The sequence below is a fragment of the Euprymna scolopes genome, chromosome 5, assembly GCF_053919585.1.
Source record: "Euprymna scolopes isolate OS-2025 chromosome 5, ASM5391958v1, whole genome shotgun sequence".
NCBI classification, from domain to species: Eukaryota; Metazoa; Mollusca; class Cephalopoda; order Sepiida; family Sepiolidae; genus Euprymna; species Euprymna scolopes.
Window position 1 is genome coordinate 137,627,481 of NC_136486.1, and position 20,647 is coordinate 137,648,127.

The window sequence follows — 20,647 nt, forward strand, 5'->3', positions numbered from 1 at the left end:
ATATATATATATATATATATATATATATATATATATATATATGAGAGGATTTCCAAAATTTCAATATGTTAAAATCTATTAACCAATGGCAATGCGCATATACCAATAAAAAAATAAGCCCTGTAAATCGACTCAACTATTAAGCAACATGGTTTGAATGTCTGTAATTGAACATCCAAAAAGGGGAAAGATAACACCGTATTTGTATTTTTTTTTCAAATATTACAATTTATTTAGACGCCAACAAGACGATTTAAAATGTTATGTCATTTACAAATTTTCGTGGTAAAAATCTCATCAGGTAAGTTGAGAAATGCAGGGTTAATACGTATCTTAACACTTTTTTTATTTTGTCATTCACTGTATCAAGCAGTGTGTACGGTCTAAACGGGCTTTAAATGAATCCACAACCAACTGTTAGAGAAATATTTTATTTTCGTATATCTGTTCTAAAATTATGCAGAGAAATGGTAAATACGGACTATTTTGAAACCAGATAAAATTCTGAATTAATGAGGTTCATGGTTTATTAAATTATTTTCTGAATTTTTCGTTTTATTTGTTGCTCAATCTGGAGAAATTCGGTTGGATTCTAGTGTTCAATTTAAATTAAAATTCACATATGGAAAGTTTCGTATTTTGTATTTTTTTCGGTGTTTTATATCGATTTCAATTTTAACCTTGAAGTGAGTGCGATGTGAATTTTTTCTGTATATTAAAATAAATAAAAATGGATAAGATAAATAAGATAAAAAAAAATGACTATATATTCCCTGCTAATATCTTAGGGCGCTAACAAGTAGTATTTATTATTGTAAATCTTTAATTTACACTTCGACAAATTAATTTATAACATGCTTAATTGCTAATTAATTCATTTAAATGAAACTTGACGTATTGATTATTTTAATAGCAATGATTTACACTAAACTGTATTAAAGGTCACCCCGAGTTGCTAATTTTCTCTACTAGTTTTAAATTTTACTTAATTCTAACTATAAGACGGATTGTACAGACTTAAAATTAACAATATTTTATTACGTATCATGCGATGTTTCGTTTGTATTTTCCTTATAATTCTCTTTTCTTTGGTGCTGGGTTATTATTTAGAATATATATTATATTATATATATATATATATATATATATATATATATATATATATATATATGTTTGTGTGTATGTACAATTAAAGCTAATTATCTTCGTATATATTACGTTCCATACATATCAATCGTGATATATATATATATATATATATATATATATATATATATAAGAAAGGAGAGACTTAGATAGAGAGAGTATAAGAATAATAAGATCGAAAAATAACACAAAAACAGTGTAGTGAGTAAACTATAACGTGATAAACATGTGAACGATAAGAGTATTAATGCATGCCTGATAGTTTAAATAGAATATAGAAAGATTGTTTGTCCTGAAATATCACTTTGTAACTGCTCTGTAGAGAGAGCGAACCAAACAACGATAGACGATTGATATTGTTATTTTAGCAGCCATATGTTGTATTATCTATAATTAAAAGTTTACATTTATTTTTTAATCGAATAAAATTGTTATCACTTCATTTTGTGAACGGGTGGTATGACTTGAAATATTCTACGTGTTTATATAGTACTGTATTTGCTTAGATAACGTATTGAATCTCATATGAATATCCGTGTAATATTGAACAATTCGTTTGTGGTTTACTACAATATGATTATTACATTTATATTTATTTATTTTTTAATATCGCCCGATTATCGTTGTTAAGCCGTTTGGAACAAATAAATGATTAAATTAATAGTGTTTTGAGGATTTTTAGTTTCTATGCATTGAATATGAATAGCGTAAGTAAACGTTTATACAAATCTGTAGAATCCAAAAGAATACTTTTAACATCATGCATTTTATACATAAAGTATAAAAGGTGGTATTATTCTTAAGTCTTTGACTGAGGCGACAGTTTTATGTTTGTAACTTCTAAAACAACCCAGTTCTTCTCAGTGTATACGAATTACTAATCATCATGCGCGTATCTGTCAAACTAGATTGAAGCAAGTCAGTTCAGAAAGGAGAAAAGGCGTAACGATCGGCAACCTTGATGTGCGAAGTTCGTGTGCAGTTCCTTTCAAGAATACGTTTTAATTACGGGATGTTGGCAAACCTCACGTGATTTCTTCAGTAAGTACCAGATGCCTTCTTCAAAGGAAACGAATAGCAACGTTTATTATCTGAATTTACAAAAAATTAATGAATGGATGAAATCTCGTTTCTCAATTTTTTAGATAACGATCAGTTATTAACATTATTTAGATTCATCGGACTACCGAGTATAACTTTCACAACGTTTCGGTCAATATAACCTCCGACTTCCTTCATGTGTGTCTTGTCGACATCGAGGATGTTTTTCCTAAATTCAGGAATTTTGACAGAATTTCGAACGGAACCCCTCATTCACATCACGGGTGTGGTATGCTGAAATTTACCGAGTTCGACAGAAATATTAACGAGATCGACGAGATACACCTGAAAAAGGTCGGAGATTACATCGATCGAAACGTTGAAAATCACACTGAATGTGGGCGCAGTAGTCCCATGAATCTAAATAATGTCAAGAAATGATGATCATCTGTAGAAATGAAAAGAAAATTGCGCAATTCTATTCACTAGTCGTCTTACGGCATTTGTTTTTTGTCTTTTTTTTTTGTTTGGTTTGATTGTTTTGTTTTAAGGTTGCAACCCTTTTTTCGTGTTATTTAATGTCGAATCCTGTTATTTTGGAAATAGTATTTATGTTGTATCCAGTTATTTTGTAGAAGGGTTTTATTCGTCAAGATATTTGCATATTTAATATCTAGTTTGTAGCGTTTGCTTTGGTTGCTTTATAGTGGCTTTTATCGTTTTTGGTTCCTGTACTGCAGAACACGATTGAGTTTTGTAATGGGAGAGTGAAAAACGTAAGAGTATTAATGTTTGGTATATTTTCAGTTAGGAAACCAGCCAGGGAGTGAGGAAGATAGAAAGAGAAATGGGAAGAAGGAAAAGGGGAAAGGTAGGTTGGTTTTATTTTTGGTTTTGCAGAACATAATTAAATATTGCAAAGGGAAGTAAAAAAAAAAATGTACTAATGTTAGGTTCATTTCTTCTGAAGAAGCCAATATCTTCAGACAGCGCAATCTGGTAGAACTAGCGGTATTTTTCCATACACATGTTGATATTATAAAATGCATACGGATATATATTTATTGTTTCAAACTTTTTATAAGGGTTAAGCAATAAAATAAGAAACGAAGAGACACAGGAAAAGACGAATGAACTGATATTCTATTCAATGACAACTGTTTAAGCCAGGTAGAATTGAATTATTTAAATGGCTGGTTGTCGAATTTTTATTATATATATGTTTTTAGTTTCACTTTTTTTTAATTGTTCGACGTGTTTAATCGAAAGGAACTAAAATTCGCTACTTTATAACAAACAGAATTGAGGTAGACATGCTGCGCTACAATTGTTCAAGCATTTTCTAAAAGTTGATCTCTGTTATTTAAGTAAATGCTTAAACCGTTCAGAAAATTTATGTTCGAGTTATTTCTGCCAGTGACTGAGTTAGAAATAGTTTTCAAGCGCCAAACAATTAACGCCGCATTTAAAAAAGAATATCAATCGTTACGCCACTCGATTCTCTGATTGGTTATCGATTACCTATTATTGTTGTCCTCGACTATCAAGTAAGAAATATTTACGCCTATTTAGCTCTGTACAAAGAACGCACCAGAGCTTTCAATTAAAACACGTTTAATTTTTTTTTCATTTACTATTACGAATTTTTTGATCGCGTCAAATAAACTGATAAAGAACTTCGCCTGTCTCATTGTTTAATTCTTAAATACTACTTGATCGTAAAAAAAATTATATTTTGCTACAAACATAATTTGCAAAATCAATAGACCAGTCAGCGTAATTGACAAGCATTTTTTTAAACACAATCACCTGAAATATTATCACTTTGAATTGCAATAAAACATGTGATAAAAAATAATTTAAATCAACCGAGGTGTAGTTTGCCAAAATGGTTATGTGTGATATCTACATACAGAAGTGTTTGACAGATACCGCATTGCAAACATATGGAAATATGCAAGTGTATGGAAGAGAAAACGAACATGTTTTTAAATATATTTCATTTTATTCAATAATAAATTTTACTAAATTGGTAAAAATACACTGTGATGTAATGTGCGTGACCATAATACGGTTCAAGGGAAGAAAAAAGTCTGAATGGTAAGTTTACACAATTCTTGAACAAATATAATGTTCTTTAATGTGATCATATTGTTTTAAGGAAAAAATAGCAATGCACTCTGCAGAAAATAGCACAAAATAAAACTTAATTTATTTTTGCATTGTGTTTATATGGATAGGATTAACTGAGTTTTTGTATATACATATTATCCGTTACTAATTTTTTAAAAACTTCTAATTAACCGGTAATTCTATTTTCCTTTGTACAACTGCACAATAGTACACTTTTACACACGCAGCCCACGTTTGTTATGCAGTCCACGTCAAAAAGGATACCAAGACAAAGAATAACTGCAACTCGCTTTTTCGTGTTGTAACAAAGATATTTATTTCAGGGTACTTTCCTGAATAAACAGTGATTGTGTCTCTTGAACGCCATCCACGTTTCTTACGTGATCGTCCTATTTGACTTCCTCTTTCTCCTTTATATTGTCTTTTTAATCGCCCGTGGTTCGGCATTTGTATGCGCGCGTTCACGCTGTTAGATAATTGCAAACGTACGCGTTGCTTACAGTAAATGAAAGCAAATAAACTTGAATTTTTGGAATCACAGAATAGTTTCTGTTTCATATTTTTCTCAATGTTTATAGTCTATATTCTTTTTTATTTGTTATATATATGTGTGTGTGTATGTGTGTGCATGTATATATATGTATATATATGCATACATATATATGTATATATGTATTTGGTAAAACTGGTAATTAGTAAAAACCTGAAGAGAGAGCTCAATACTATTGCAGAGCAAATATGTATTTTATTCTTTTATTACCGTTTTATCTGTTTGGTTACATATGTTTCCGATGTTGGGCCATGTTTACGATCCAACAGCCTCGTCAGACCTTAGAGAAATGATTGTTAGGATTTGGAAGAAGTGTTTTAGAAGAAATACGAAAAAGGGGTGGAGTGGGGTGGGGTAGGAGATACTAAGGGGGAAGGAGACGGGTATCGACAATATTTCAGTTTTGAAGGTTATTATAAATACAGTAAAATACTTAACAAATATAAAAAACACAAATACCACTAGCAGAAATAATTGTAACTGCACTAACAAATCCCAATGACCACTTAATACACAATGCCTACAAATATATTGGTCTGGCAGCCCCCTCCTTTAAAGATAGGTTTAGAGTACATAAATGCTCCTTCACAAACCCTAACCACCCTTACAAAACCTCACTAACCTCCCAATATATAGATCTAATCAAAATAACCTTACACCAACCATTACGTGGGAAATCCTTAAAAAATGTAACGTATACAAATCTTTAGACTCTCCTTGCCTCCTCTGCCTGAACGAAACACTTTCTATATTCAGTTTTAAAGATAGAGACAAATTACTAAATAAAAAACATAAAACCCTCATAAACAAATCCCACCTCCTTAGCAATTATAAACCCTTCTGAAACATCCCTCAGACAGTATTCTTTTTGGACCCACTGAATAATACACACAATACATACATCTACCGCATACACCCAATTACTGTAACATCAACACAACCAAACCCCCTTACTCCACCCTCCAGGCCTTAACGTATTTACATTTTGAATTCAGCACCATGTAAAACTGCTAAATAAACAAACACAACAATTTTTTGAAAAATATGGTAAAATACTTCCAAAAATGGAGTGTTTATTAGCCCTAAAAGAGACCATTGCGCACACTCCAAGTTATTGCGAATTATAGACAAACTAAATTATATAGAAATCAGATGGTTATAACTTTTCAGAGAGTTTTATAAAAATCCAAGGCTTCAGTTTGTTAAATAAGCACAAAAGTGTCAATTTAAACCATTTTTACCCAAAAGGCTTACTTTTTTCCCAAGAAATCCGTTCTATTACTTTTTTTACTAATACCATGTTGAATATTTGTGCAAAATTTCAAAACTTCCACGGCGTAGTTATTAAAAAGTTGCGGACAGACGAACGGATGAAAGGACAAGGGTAAATTTACAGGTCTAGCGTCCTTTAGTCGAGGGCTCAATAAATATTTTCTAAATATTTCTTGGTTTTCAAAAATTTTCAATTTTAATATTATTTTCCAATCAAAAATTCTTGCGCTTCCGAATGGGTGTGTTTTTTATCTTTATAAAAATAAGTATACAAGACATTAATTCAAATATAAAATACATTCCTATATATCTTTTTATTATTATTATTTGACCGATTATATTTACAATTATTATTTCAACGAAATATTAAGGCCTTTACAGTTTGTGCACCGTGTTACAATTCAGACAGGATTTCAAAGTTTAATTAAATTAATATGGTATCTTTCGTCTGTATAAAATTCTTAGGTCAAATTGCAGAACAGTTAAAAAACATCCCTTCTTATGTAAAGAATGGCTTTCTAAAGAGTAAAGTTATTCTTTCAGCATAATTTGTACACTTCATAAGTACCAAAATTCTAAATGCGTGCGTTTTTTTTCAGACTGTTCATTACATATACGAACACATACGTATACATATGCCCTTCATTTATCGATTATATAAACAAATATTAATTTCAAACAAAAAATGTAAATTTTCCGCATGCTTGCGTTTTTATTATTTCGTATTTTTCTGATAAAACTTTCCTCACAAATTTTAGCTTGCGTGATCGTGGTTCTGTTTTGTTGTTTGTTTTTTCCCGAATCATTTACTGCGTTCAAATAATTTTAAGACAATTACAATTAGAAAAAGAGGATTATTTTTATACAAAATAGAATTTTTCGTAATTAATAAATTATAAAAAATCATTAAATTTTGAGTAAAATTCCTTTCTTCATAGTTTGCAGCTTTTGTAGCAAACTTCATAATTCATTGAAATTAATGAAGAAATGAAATCCATCACGACCGAAGACGAATACAGTTCTTGCTTTTAAGGACATCTTGAACGGCAAGTGTAAACTTCCCAGTTTTGTCACCCATAAACGACACTTCGCTTACGGTGAAATGGTTAATTTTTGTTCTTACTATTTTCATAACAACGAAAACATAGCTTACCATGTATTTGCTATCATGAACTTATGTTTTGTTTAATCTATTTTATTATAATATACGAGTACAAAATGTTCAAATATATCATATATAACCTGGAAACGCCGGATACTCTAGCCAGTAATAAACAGGAAGTATGCATCAATTAAAATGCCATATTTAAGCGGCTTTTACGCCCGGCCAATGCTGGGCGGCCTGCTAGTGTAATAGATCTATGTTCTTGTTTGTAAATAGTCAATTGTTATTTATTAAAAATCTAATTTTAGAGCGATGTTTTTTTATTTAATTAATACGAGATAACGACACAAGAGTTTGACTTATTCTTATGACTACGTCCCCCATAATAATATAATGCAAAATAAAGAGCGCATAGGCAAGGACATTGCAACGTTTAAAAACATACCCTTCAATTTCGTCGGATGAAAAAATAGAAAAATTTGCTGTAACATAACGCAACAATCCTTCATCAAACAGTCATTCTATTCACTTAGGACCGTCACTCTAATCTGCGGTAAGTCATGTTTAAGAGGATTAATTAAAAGCTAATAACTAAAACTACAACGTACTCAGACCTAGATTAGCTTCCAACCAAGTCTCTTTTGTAACGATGAAGTTACAAATAACCGGACGTGTATCGACTCCAACAAAATAGACACGAAAAAGCCTGAAACATAAAATAACCAAACAATGCCAGCATAAATCATTATGCAAATGGTTAAGATAACATCAATATTGTATCATGAGAATATCGGTAAACAGTCACTTAATCATTATAGATAAATAGAGAGTTGTGCTTTTCAACGCTGCTGGATAAGATAATATCGGCGCCCCTCACCCTAAAAAAAGAGATAGAAAAGATAAGTACATACGGTATAGGTTGATTAGAGAACAACGGTAGAGAAAATGAGTTTAATAGACAGACAAATGGGAGGAAGTTGTGCGGCAAGTTTGCGAATCTAGTTGAACTAAGTTTTTTTTTTATTTAGATGTGTCAGCAACTAGTTTAATACAACCAGACATGCTAGTCAATATGGTTACAGTTATTTTACAGACAGTCGTCGGGTATTAGTTAGTTTTACGACCATTTACGACAATTAAGAACAGTTTAGAGACAATTTTTATTTTGCGATAGTTAGGGGTTTTCTGCAATTTTGTACAGAAATTATTGAGATGAGCTGACACCAACAAACGACAAAGTGGCCATAGCAGACGAGCGGTTACCTTAGCGTTTAAATGGTCGTTTTTTTTGTGATAATATTACACGCGCTACAAGAGCTCAAATGCGTTATACCTACGGAAAGAGTCTTAGTTTATGTTTCCTGCCAATCTTTTTTGTTTGTTTTGTTTCTTCGGGGTATTCTTTCGTTTTTATTTGTATAATTTTAGGCCATTATTTGGGGCCTCTGGACAGTCGCTAATGAATAACAACAATATGTTCAGAATAGAAAAATACAGCGTTGGCGAGTAAGAGGGGATTGGTGATTACACAATGGAACTTTGAGGATCCAATCAGTATCACCCGATGTTAATATATTACTTCTTCTTAAAATTATTAACTTTTAATGAGTGTGCATATTTAAGTTATAACAAAACAAAGATATTTCTAACGTGTATATAATTAAAAGTACAAAATTATATGATTGTGCAACGTAAATGAACTGAAAGAACTTCTGCGGTGCAGAACTGTTAGCCACGGCAACAAACATCCAAAAAAAAAATCTGCCACGGTATTGTTTAGTTTTATTAGACAAATATTGTTTTTTTCTTTTTTTCAGATTTTAAAAGGAAATTGGAATTCACATTCTATCATTATTTGTTGTAAGAAAAGTAAATAGAAGAATAGAAACTTGCAAGGAAGTGATAATTAAACAAATAAAACTGGGTAATTTTAAGTAAAACAAAGTACAAGTGTCATATTTCTGATTAAACAGGAAACTGATGAGAATGAAAATAAAATAACTCATTTACAAGCAGTATAGTATGATAATATCGAAATTTTTAATGGATGTTTCTAATATCAAACACGCTTCTATCTTCTAAGAAAAATAAAAGTCAATATGATTTAAAGAATCAATTAAAATTACTATTTTGACATCCAATAGTGTCCTTCAAAATGGTTGCATGGAAAATAACAAAACAATTGTTCCAGGCGCCCATATTGGAAAAAAGCCTTAATGTGGTGATATATAGAAGAGTATTCGCTTATAAAAAACCTTATTTCAAATAACAAGTACGATACCCAGGATTCTGAGAAAAACTGTTCACCCTGATTTTCAGATTATTATTATTATTATTATTATTATTATTATTATTATTATTATTATTATTATTATTATTGTTGTTGTTGTTGTTGTTGTTGTTGTTGTTGTTGTTGTTGTTGTTGTTGTTGTTGTTGTTGTTGTTGTTGTTGTTGTTGTTGTTGTTGTTGTTGTTGTTATTATTATTATTATTATTATTATTAATATTAAAACAAATTAAAAATAACAACCTACTTTCAGTGATTGCAAGAGAAGAGATTGAATGGATGGTTAGGGATTAAATGAATAACGAAAGTAAAATTGATGAAACTAGCTCTGATGAAAGAACTGAGAGAGTGGAAGTGCAGAAGGGAAATGTAAACGATGATGAGAATAAGACAACTGAGGATGCATGGAATCCTATCGTTAGGGGAAATAATGCGAAGGGGTTTGAAGGATCTAAGGCAGATGAGATCATTGACTCTCGGACAATGGAGCCAGTGAAAGGAGAAGATGTATGGAGAAGTGGTGATGAAGTTCGAACTTTTACTTCTGTAGAAAGAGAAGTACTTCAGAAGTTAAGAGAGATTCTTCTTAGAGACGATATCATAGAGATTCCAAGTATGAAGATTAGTGATAGGCGGAAGGTGAAAAACTAGTAAAAATAATTCAAGGAGTAATTCACAACATCATAAGAAAGAACATATCGATTACGGAACTTAACAGGCTTCTATATGCAGCGTCATACATTATTGCGAATCGTCTTGGCTTATTACAGAAGAAAAGGGGAACAATTAAGGATAGAAGGGCACACTGATAGAGGAGGCTTGAAGAAATTATTAAACGGTGGCGGAAAGACATTGGTAAAATCGGAGAAATAAGAAAAGGAGTTAAACTAGGACAGAAATCTAAGGACGGGCTTAGAAGGAGGTATAGATTGCTGGAAAAGGGAACGATGGACGTTCCAACAATGTAGAAAGAGAAGGTCAACACTGGTGGTATAAAAATTAGGAACTTTGTTGGAAAAAGTGTTGCATTTCGGCAGAACAACCTTTTCCGGAACAATCAGTCTCAGTAGTATAAAGAATTAAATGATAGTAAACAGGCGGGAAATAACAACACTCCAAATGCAAAAGATGCAAGGAAGTTCTGGAGTGGGATTTGGTCCGTCGAAGGACGATATAATGAAAAGGCTGGCTGGTTGGGAGACGCCAGAGAAAGGCTATCAGAAATGCAGCAGATAAAGAACGTTGAGATAACCATCGATGACGTTAAAGCTGACATACGAAGGATGACAAACTGGAAGGCACCTGGTCCAGATTGATTGATGGGCTTCTGGTTTAAACAGTTCCAATGTATTTATCCACCTACAGCTGCTGCTCTGCAAAGGGTTGTAGAGTCGGGAGGTGCCCCTGATTGGCTTGTGAAGGGATGAACAACACTGATTAGGAAAGAGCCTGCAAAAGGAACAAATGTCAATAATTATAGACCAAGTACATGTCTGCCATTGATATGTGGAAACTGTTGACTGGAATATTTGCGGAGAAAATTTATGAACATCTAGAGAATAATGGTGCTTTTCCTGACGAACAAAAGGGGTGCCGGACAGGCTCGAGAGGTATTAAACAACAACTACTAATTGATAAAGCAATAATGCATGATGCGAAGAAGATGAAGAAGAGAAATCTGAGCGTAGCATGGATCGATTACAGAAAGGCTTATGACATGGTTCCTCATTCATGGATACGTGAAATACTATTGATGGTGAAGGTTGCTTACAATATGGTAGGGCTTTTGGAGACAAGTATGGATCAATAGAAAACGGTGCTGACAGCAAACAGGGGGGCGATGAGGTAGGTTGACATTAAACGTGGGATATTTCAAGGAGATTCGTTATCGCCACTTTTTTTGTAATGATAATGATGCCACTGAGCATCCTCTTAAAGAGAGAAAAACTGGGGTAAAACTTTGGATCTGGTGACAGACGCCCCCTTCATCTACTGTTTATGGATGATTTTAAAATATTTAGTAGAAATGAAAAAGAAATAGAGAGACTGGTAGAACTTGCAGGGACATACTCAGAAGACATTGGGATGGGTTTTGGGATTAGTAAATGTGCGGTGCTGGTGATGAAAAGAGGAGTAAAGGTCCATTCGAATGGAATAGTGCTGTCAAATAGAGATATCATGAAAGAGATAGAAAATACAGGATATAAGTATTTGGGAGTGCTGGAGGGTGTAGGCATCATGAACAGAGAAATGAAGGAGAAATTCAGGAAGGAGTATCTTAGAAGAGTGAAACCAATTGCAAAGTCGAAACTGTATGGAGTAAACCTAATGAAAGCAGTGAATGCATAGGCAGTCAGTGTTTTGAGATACAGTGCGAGAATTTTAGAATGGTCTGACAAAGATTTGCATGCCATGGATATCAAAACAAGGAAAGTTTTAGCAATGTTTGGCATATTTCACATTCGAAGTAGCATAGCAAGGCTGTATCAAAAGAGGAAAGACGTTGGGAGAGGATTGAAAAGTGTAAAAGATTGTGTTAGAAGCGAGGAGATGTCTTTGAAGGAGCATGTGGTTAGAAGTGAGGAGTGGATGCTAAACGTTGTGGCCAATGAAGTGGAGGTATGTGAGACCAAGGCTGATTATGTGAAACGTATGGATAGAGAAAAGGCAGATGAACTGGCTAGGAAGAAAATGCATTGAAGGTTCTTCCAGGGTATAACAGAAGTGGCTGATGAAAAATCATGGCAATGGCTTAGAGCTGGGTATCTGGCTAAGAGTACTGAAGCTTTTGTTTGTGCAGCACAAGAGCAGGCATTAGGAACAGGATTGTTAAAAAAAGTGGTTCTAGGAGAGGAAATTGCTGCAGAATGCCGGATTTGTAGTAAGACCTCCGAGTCAATTGCGCAACTTGCAGCAGGGTGTAGTGGGCTGGTTTAGAGAGAGTACCGCAAAAGACACGATTGCATGGGACTCCGGATATATTTGGAGGTGTGTAAAATGTTGGGGTGAAGTGTGCTGGAAAATGACTTGAGGAGGTGCCTCATGAAGTAAGAACAAGCGAGGATCGCAAGGTAGATGTATGGTGAGACAAAAGTGTCAGAACGACAAAACAATTGGAAGATAATCGTCCGGATTTGGTCGTCATTGACAAAGTCTAAAAAAAACTGGAAGATTGTAGACTTTTCAATACTCTGGGACAGGAATGTGAGAGAGAAGGAGAACGAGAATGGGGCAATTATGCTCAATTGGCCTTGGAGATAAGGCGTATACACGGAGTTAAAACACAAATAATCCCGGTTGTAGTTGGTACACTAGGAGTAGTATCAAGTCATCTAGAAGGACAATATAAAAAACTACAAATCCCCGATGTTTTAGGCGGCCTTCAAATCTCTGCAATTATAGGTACCACCAACATCCTTAGGAAAACACTTGAACTTTTAAGCACCTGGTTTGAAGCTGGGATTAAGGGAAATCCTCTGGAAATGAATCACATCCCTTTCCAAAGAGACGTTCATAAGCGAAATCAGAATTATTATTATTATTATTATTATTATTATTATTATTATTATTATTATTATTATTATTATTATTATTATTATTTATAATAATAATAATACGATAGCGGGTGTTATTTTTTGTGTCAGGCTGATATCTTTTTTCTTCTGTATGATTGTCATTTAATAGTTATGCCCTTCTATTTCTTGTAATATATAATTACACCAGGAATTCTTCATGAGTTTTGGTATCGGTTTTGATTATACAGATTGGCCAACTAAAAAGTATTTCAGCAAATGTAGTAGACAGGGCGAACATTCTTTTATTGTTTACTTTCCTTGAAAGTGTTCCCCGTTGGCATCTATGCATTTTGGGCAAGTTTAACAACGCTGTGTTTTTCAGCGCTGCTGATCTTCTCTGGTGATTCTCCTGATAGTGTTCTTCTTTAGTTGGTCTAGATTGTGAGGATTATTTACATAACCTTTTTTATTTTGTTTTAAAATCCACCAAAGATAACAATCACATGATGACAAGTCCGGAGAACGTGATAGCCATACCACTTTGCTTATTATTCTTTCTTCCGTAACCATAACAGTAACTCGTGTCAGTGATCTGTAAGACGTGTTGTATGTAGCGCCATCTATTTGGAAAAAAAGAATTGCATTTTGTTTTGTGGTGTCAGTTGGTCGCCAAGAAAAACTTTACCTGGGCCACCCCATAGCTTAACGAACTCTCTCTCTCTCTCTTTCTTTCTCTCTCTCTCTCTCTCTATATATATATATATATATGTATGTGTGTCTGTGTGTGTGTGTGTGTGTTATATTAAGTGTCGATACACTATGTTGAACAAAGATGGCGGCAAAGATTCAGTGCAGTTCCGATCTTGACTGTTATGTAATTCACAGTAATAAAGATGGCGGCGAAGAATCAAATGCAGGTTCGTGACAGACATGACGGCGACCTGATTGAATCAAAAGTTCGACAACTTTTATAGTAACTTTGTGAAGCTTTTCATTTGTTGGTTATCGTAACTTGTGGTTATAAAAACGACCGTCGACATCATTGGTGTCACACACCATATTACTTGACTGACTTGTCTCTCTGCCCTATACATCGTTATTATTATTGTTATTATTATTGTTACTCTTACTGTTCATTGCCTGTTAGAGTTGTTAGAGTTGTTATAGGTATTCTTCCTTTTCCTCCACTGTTAACTGTTATTGGAACCGTTGTTTTTTACCTTTTTCTTCCGCAGGCGATGGCTTCAGCCACCGGTGCGCCGATGGAAGATCTACGGAGTAAAAGTCTACCTAACACTATGGAAACGCAAGGATGATCCAAGACTTCAGCTGTCAAAAAATGTCCAAGAGTTTATCGAAAAAGTTAAGAAGTGTACTGAGTTAGTCACGGATAAAGCAGTTAATTTGGATCTTCCTGCTATTTGTGGTCGATATAACTTGTTACAACGTCAAAAGACCAAGTAGCGAAAGTAATTGCGACAACTGGCTTGAGGTCAGAACGAATTACTAAATGCGGAGGGTACAATACGTGAAATGCGCTATTTAAGACTGAAGACGACTGTATTTATCTGGTCAAAAAGAAATAATTACCAAATACTTTATTTTATGGGGGAATATATGGGAAGGAAGAGAACGTCGGCGTGAATATCTTAGGTTCCAGCGACCGTCCCTGGTGAATATTTATGCGCTTCTCTCCTTAAATTTGGGGAAATAACTGGAGTTAACCTTACAGGATTCCACAGAACATGAACGTATGGAATATTACTTAACGAGTAGACCTTTACCAAAATACCTTACTACATCGAAGCAGGAAATGAGAAGCTACCATTAGTGGTAGCTGAACGACGTTCAGCTTGCTGGATTTGTGGAGAGGTAGGGCACCTTCACAGCACTACAAGACCCCACCAACCCAACCGAACAACAACAAAAAAAAGAACCTCGGAACATCCGGTCACTAAAATAGGATAGAATATCGCCGCCAAATTTTTCACCACCTCTAATCCCGTTCCAAGTACCAATACAGGTCCGCTAGAGGAAATTACGTCCGACGATTTTGAAAACCTATGTACCACTTCTAAAGAATCCTCCCAAAATGCACAAGAGTGGACTCTGGTAAAAACAGAAAACCCTCGTTCCCAAAGACATATGCTCAAAGTTTTGAAAAGGCAAGGATCGACACTGTGCTCGAATGACCCAGAAGGAAACAAGTTTAAGTTACTGAGCAAACTTAAAGACAAGATAGATAAGGAGCGAAAAACTGAAAAAAACGATACCAAGCCTTTCTCCTACTCTCTTTTTCCAAAAACCTTCCCAACCAAAACGCGTTCATCCAGTCAAGGCCCTACCTCTGCCCGTCACTACCGCACGCCCCCAAAATAAAAAAAAAACTGACTACTCTTGCCTCACAAAAACAAATAATGCCCACCCCATTTTAATACTCCCTGCAATACTCCTCAAAATACGCCTCCTCCTTCACCAATGAAAACAAACATGCCTCCCCTCCTCCTCCTCCTGCTTCCCTACCTCCCGAGACTTCGTCGGAAAAAAGTCCTTCATCTGAAGCGGAACCCAGCAAAAAATCCCGTACTTTACGGGTAAAATATGTATAAAATAACACTTAAACAAGAAGTCTTGATGAAAAATCGTAGCAAGAAAAACTATAGGTCCGTCTACGCCTTAAAACGGTTAAGAATCTTTAAGTAGCCAATTCCGAGAACTTTAAAACCGTAAGGAGACTTCTTACAATAGTAAGAAATACGGAAGAAGCCATTGGGCTATGGTGCATAGTGGAGGAAGCGAATACAGCTTACGATATTTTTCCTCCAGATGCATTTTTCAATGAAATGACTTAATTGAAATAAAAAAAAAAATCATGTGTTGGGCGGGTCCCCATAAAGGTTCACCCATATTAATATAGGGCCCTAAAATTTACATTTACATTAGACATCGGCGGTCTGTCCACAGACGGATCCATCACTACTGAGATGACCACTGAGTGTATGGGGACTGCTGTCGGTGTCTTGACACGATCTATGTTTGTTCAGGATTCTGAACCCTAAGTAATCCTAGATGGCCTCAAGATGAACTAGTTTAAAAGTTCCAATGGTTGAGGGACGCCTCTTGTAAACTTCCAGTTGCATGCGGCGTTCAACGCCTCGGTATGGATATCTGTTGTATTCAGGACACTCACTTTATTCTAAGTGATTTTCAGGGTGTGCTCCTAAGAGACTTTCAGCTCTATTCACCACATTATTATACGCACGCAATGGGGGTTGCTCGGATTGTTCAGTGCTCTCTTGATGCGTCGTGTGATCTGATATACGCAGACCTGGAGGGGAAATTGCACTTGCTGGGTGTTACCGTAAAGGATGTGGCATTTCGTATTATTAGGGTTTATGCGCCCAAATAACCGTACCGAGCTGGTTTCCTTTTTTCGGCGAATCGAGCCTTTCATAAATTCGTCTCGTCGGGGAGTTTTAGCGGGAGACTGGAGGGCGGTCCTGGATTTCGAGTTATATCGCAGGTTTAATACCATAATGGATACTAACAAGAACCGGGATACTAAACCGTTTCGAGACTTTATTGGCAAGTTTGATCTTGTTGATAATTGTCGAAACGAAAAGCCCGGCGATGTAGTATGGACTGGGACAGGTAGACGCGGCTCCGATCCGCTGTAACTTTCGAGTTACATTGATCGGTCCTTAGGAGAGATTTTAGATTGTCCAAATTTTCATAATATAGTTTACTCAGATCATAGGCTTGCCCGAGTTCCCGTAAACTTAATAGTATTAAGTTTAGGATGGCTAGTTACTGGAAGTTAAACACGTGATTGTTCGATGTGAAGGACTACCGGGAACAGCTTTATTAACCAAAAAGAGAGAATTGATGGAAGCTATTATTGTGATTAAGTGATGGGGTAGCCTAAAAAAGTTATTAGGTACTTCGCTGCTGATTTTAGTCGCCGGCTCAACCTTAGTTCTAGAGCAGCGAAAGCGTTATTAGTAGATAGATAGAGGAGGGGAATAGTGCTAGTTACACTTTAGTTAAGGCTGAACTGAATTCTCTTGATAACAGGGATTACTAGTTAGGGCTAGATTAAAAGAGCACCGAACGAGGCAACAAACATGGTCGCGTCACTGCGTGCAGAGGTGTTTCGATTTTCTGCTGGTGGACACATAGCTAGTGTCAGATTGCCGGACGGACGAACGGTAATTTCAAATGACAAATTATTGGAAGGGTTTGGGGCTCACTTTCAACGTGTTTTTACCCAGGAACCCGGTCTGACTTTTGAACAGTTTGACGCCTATTTAGCTGACATTTCTCGTCTCGAGGCGACCTAAGCGGCTTGGTGTGAAGGTGGCATAAAGGAGGAAGAGGTCGTTGAGGCCCCGAAACAAGTCGGGTTGGACAGAAACTCTAGGATTAGTGGTCTGAGCTACGAGATGTATTTGAGGCTGTATCCCAGTTTTATTCCTTTGATGCCGTATTATTAAACTCCTGGTTTATGAACGAGCGCATACCTAAGTATTTTGCAAGGGTGCTCATTAAATTGCAATGCAAAGATAAAAATGCTGGGGCTGGGATAGGAAATTTCCAGCCCTTAACGATGTTAAACAGAGAGTTAAAGATTTTGTCCAAGAGCTTAGCAAATTGTCTGCAGATTGTCTTGCACCGTCTAAAAAGTCCTGAACAGACCTGTTCTGTTAAGAACCGGACGATTCAAGATAATTTGCCCACATTACGCTTGATCGTAGAAAACGTCGACACAGAAATTGCGCTGATCATTTTAGATCAGTCCAACCCATCTGACAGAGTAGAGCACCGTTCTCTAGAGACTGTTCTTTGCTCGGCTGGGTTTGGTCCCCAGTTTCGCTCTTTGATTCGCATCGACTGCTAACACCGGTGATATGGTGGAAGTAAATGGGGTGAAATCGAAGCCCTTCATGTTCACAAGATCCATCTGTCAAGGTTGTCCGTTGTCAACAATGATTTATGTTCTTGCGCTTGACCAATTTTTACGGAAGCTTCGGGTGAATCCGGTCCTTTGCAGGATTACTTTGCCAGGTGGATATACTCCGGTAATATGTACAACATATGCCGACGACTTGTCCGTACTTGTTACGAGCAGTGCCGAGATTAGACTCGTCGACATAGAAACAAGTCAGTATGCAAACGTAACAAGGACCATAATGAACTGCCTTCAGTCTATTAGCTTACGTATTGGTGCCTGGAAGGGCATGCCTCCTCAGCCTTTTAGCTGGACTGATGGGTTATGTACGCTACTCGGCGTCTTGTTTGGCCCCGACCTCCAGCGGGAGAAAAATTGGTCGAACATATTGGAAGCGGTCAAGGTCACATCTCATTTATGGTCGTGGAGAAAGCTGTCATTGAAGGGTCGGGCGGAGATATGTAATTCTCATATCTACCCTCTCATCCTTAATCGTATATCAATACTTCCCCGGAGACCTTATTAGTAGATCTGGTGAGTGCTCTTTTCGCGTTTTTATGGCGCGGAAAGCAAGCCATGGTTATTTAAAAAAATGTTTTATTATATTTTCACCCCAAAAACGGATCATTGCCATTTTGGTGTAGGGTGCTACTGTCAGGGGCAACAACTACTGGGGTACAATGAGGGGTTATTGGCATAAAGATGTTACACTTGAACTTCTGCATGTAAGTACAGTTGGGGAAGCAGAGATCTGGAATGGAATTCCAGAGTCTAGCGTTCTGGGGAAGAAATTACTGGAGTTGAAAAATCTTTTACATCTAGGGATCTCTACTGTGTGAGGGTGGGATGTAGCTGCCTGTCGGGTTTGTCGATGGTGTCTATGTCGGGGGGCACAAGTGTTTGCAGTTCGCCAGAGCATTCACCATTAAAATACTTGTAGAACAGGCAAAGGGATGCTACATTTAACCGATGGGCATAGGCTGAAGCTTAGATGCCAGTTCAGGGCCTATCAGATTTGCGACTCTCTTTTGAACCTTGTCTAGGAGCGACAGACTAGTAGCAAATGTAGCAGCCCAAGTGTGACAGCAATACTCCATACATGGACGAATGGGGGCCTTATAGAGGCACATGATACTTTCGGGTTTTGGTAGTTTTCTAGCACGGTAGAGAGAGCCTACCCTCTTCGCAGCGGTCCTGGAAATGCTTTTAATGTAATTGTTCCAACTCATGTTTCCTGTGAACGTTAGGCCAAATAGTTTGAAAGATTTACTCTCAGATAAAGAGTCACTGGAATTGCTATTGGTGGCAGAGAAGGTTTCTTGTAATTATTGAAGGAAACCAGTTTAGTCTTGGCAGCATTAAATGTGACCATCCATTTTTTGTCGCCATTCCACTACAGATTGCATGTCAGCCTCTAGTGGTTTTGCCATTTCTTTAGATATGTGTTCATTTGTTTTCCTGTTGTGTCTGATATAGTGTGTGGTGTCATCAGCATATATACCCATCTCAGAGGCAATTTTGTCGGGAGGTCATTTATGAATATAAGGAACAATAGTGATCCAAGCATAGACCTTTGAGGCGCTTCCGCATTTATATCATATTGTTTAGATGTACGACCGTCGAGGACAACCTGGATTTTTCTCTTATCTGGGAAGGATTTAATTATGTTAAGCATTCTAACAGTGATACCGTATGATCTAATTTTCCTGAGGAGACCCTCATGCCATACCCTGTCAAAGCCTTAGATATATAGAGAGCTATCCTCTCCCGCTTTGTCCAGTGAATGGTGTATACATTCAGAGATTACAGTGAGGATGACTGCTGTGGAACGGGCTTGTCTAAATCCATATTGATGGTCAGTCAGAAGTTTCGCATCTGTAATGTGATGGACTAGAGCATGGTTAATTATGGTCTCAAATAGTGAGAGGAGGCTAATGGGGCGATAATTTGATGGGTCAGTTCTTTCGCCAGAATTCTTGAATACAGAAGCAGTTTTTTCAACAGCCCGGAAAGCAAAATTCATTAAGGCGGAGCTACTTCGGCTGAGCACTTTTTAATAGCACAGCTGGGATGTGATCGCTCCACATGTTTTGAAGTGCCAAGTTTTTTTTATGATAGCATGCACCTGAGCAGGGGTGATTTGTAGACCGTCTAGTGTGGCGTCTGTCCGCAGAGAAAAGCAAGGTAGGGGGTGGTTGGAAGTGTCCAATGTGGAGTTTGAGTCAAATCGACTGGCAAACATGTTAGCCTTCCCGATTGCTGAGCAAACAACCTCGTGATTTTTGGTTAGTGGGGGAATTGTTGATTACCCATTTTTACTACACTCTTGTAGATTTTCCAGAAGTCTCGAGTTCCTAATTTATGGCTTCGATGCGTTTTTTAGTGGTTTCAGTAAATTCTCTCTTAGCTGTCGCTATTTCTTTCTTAACATTACTTCTAGGTTCTATATACTTCTATCTGTTTGAATTGGACTTATGTCGGTTAAATCTGCCGTATGCATGCTGCCTTTGAGCAATGGCAGTTGCGCAGGTAGACGTAAACTATTGGGGAGAGTGGGGCTTACTATAAAATTTCCGCATGGGAACATGTGCTTCCATTGCCGTTTTGAACCATAAAGTGGTCTCATTTGCGCATTGTTCAGCAGGAAGAG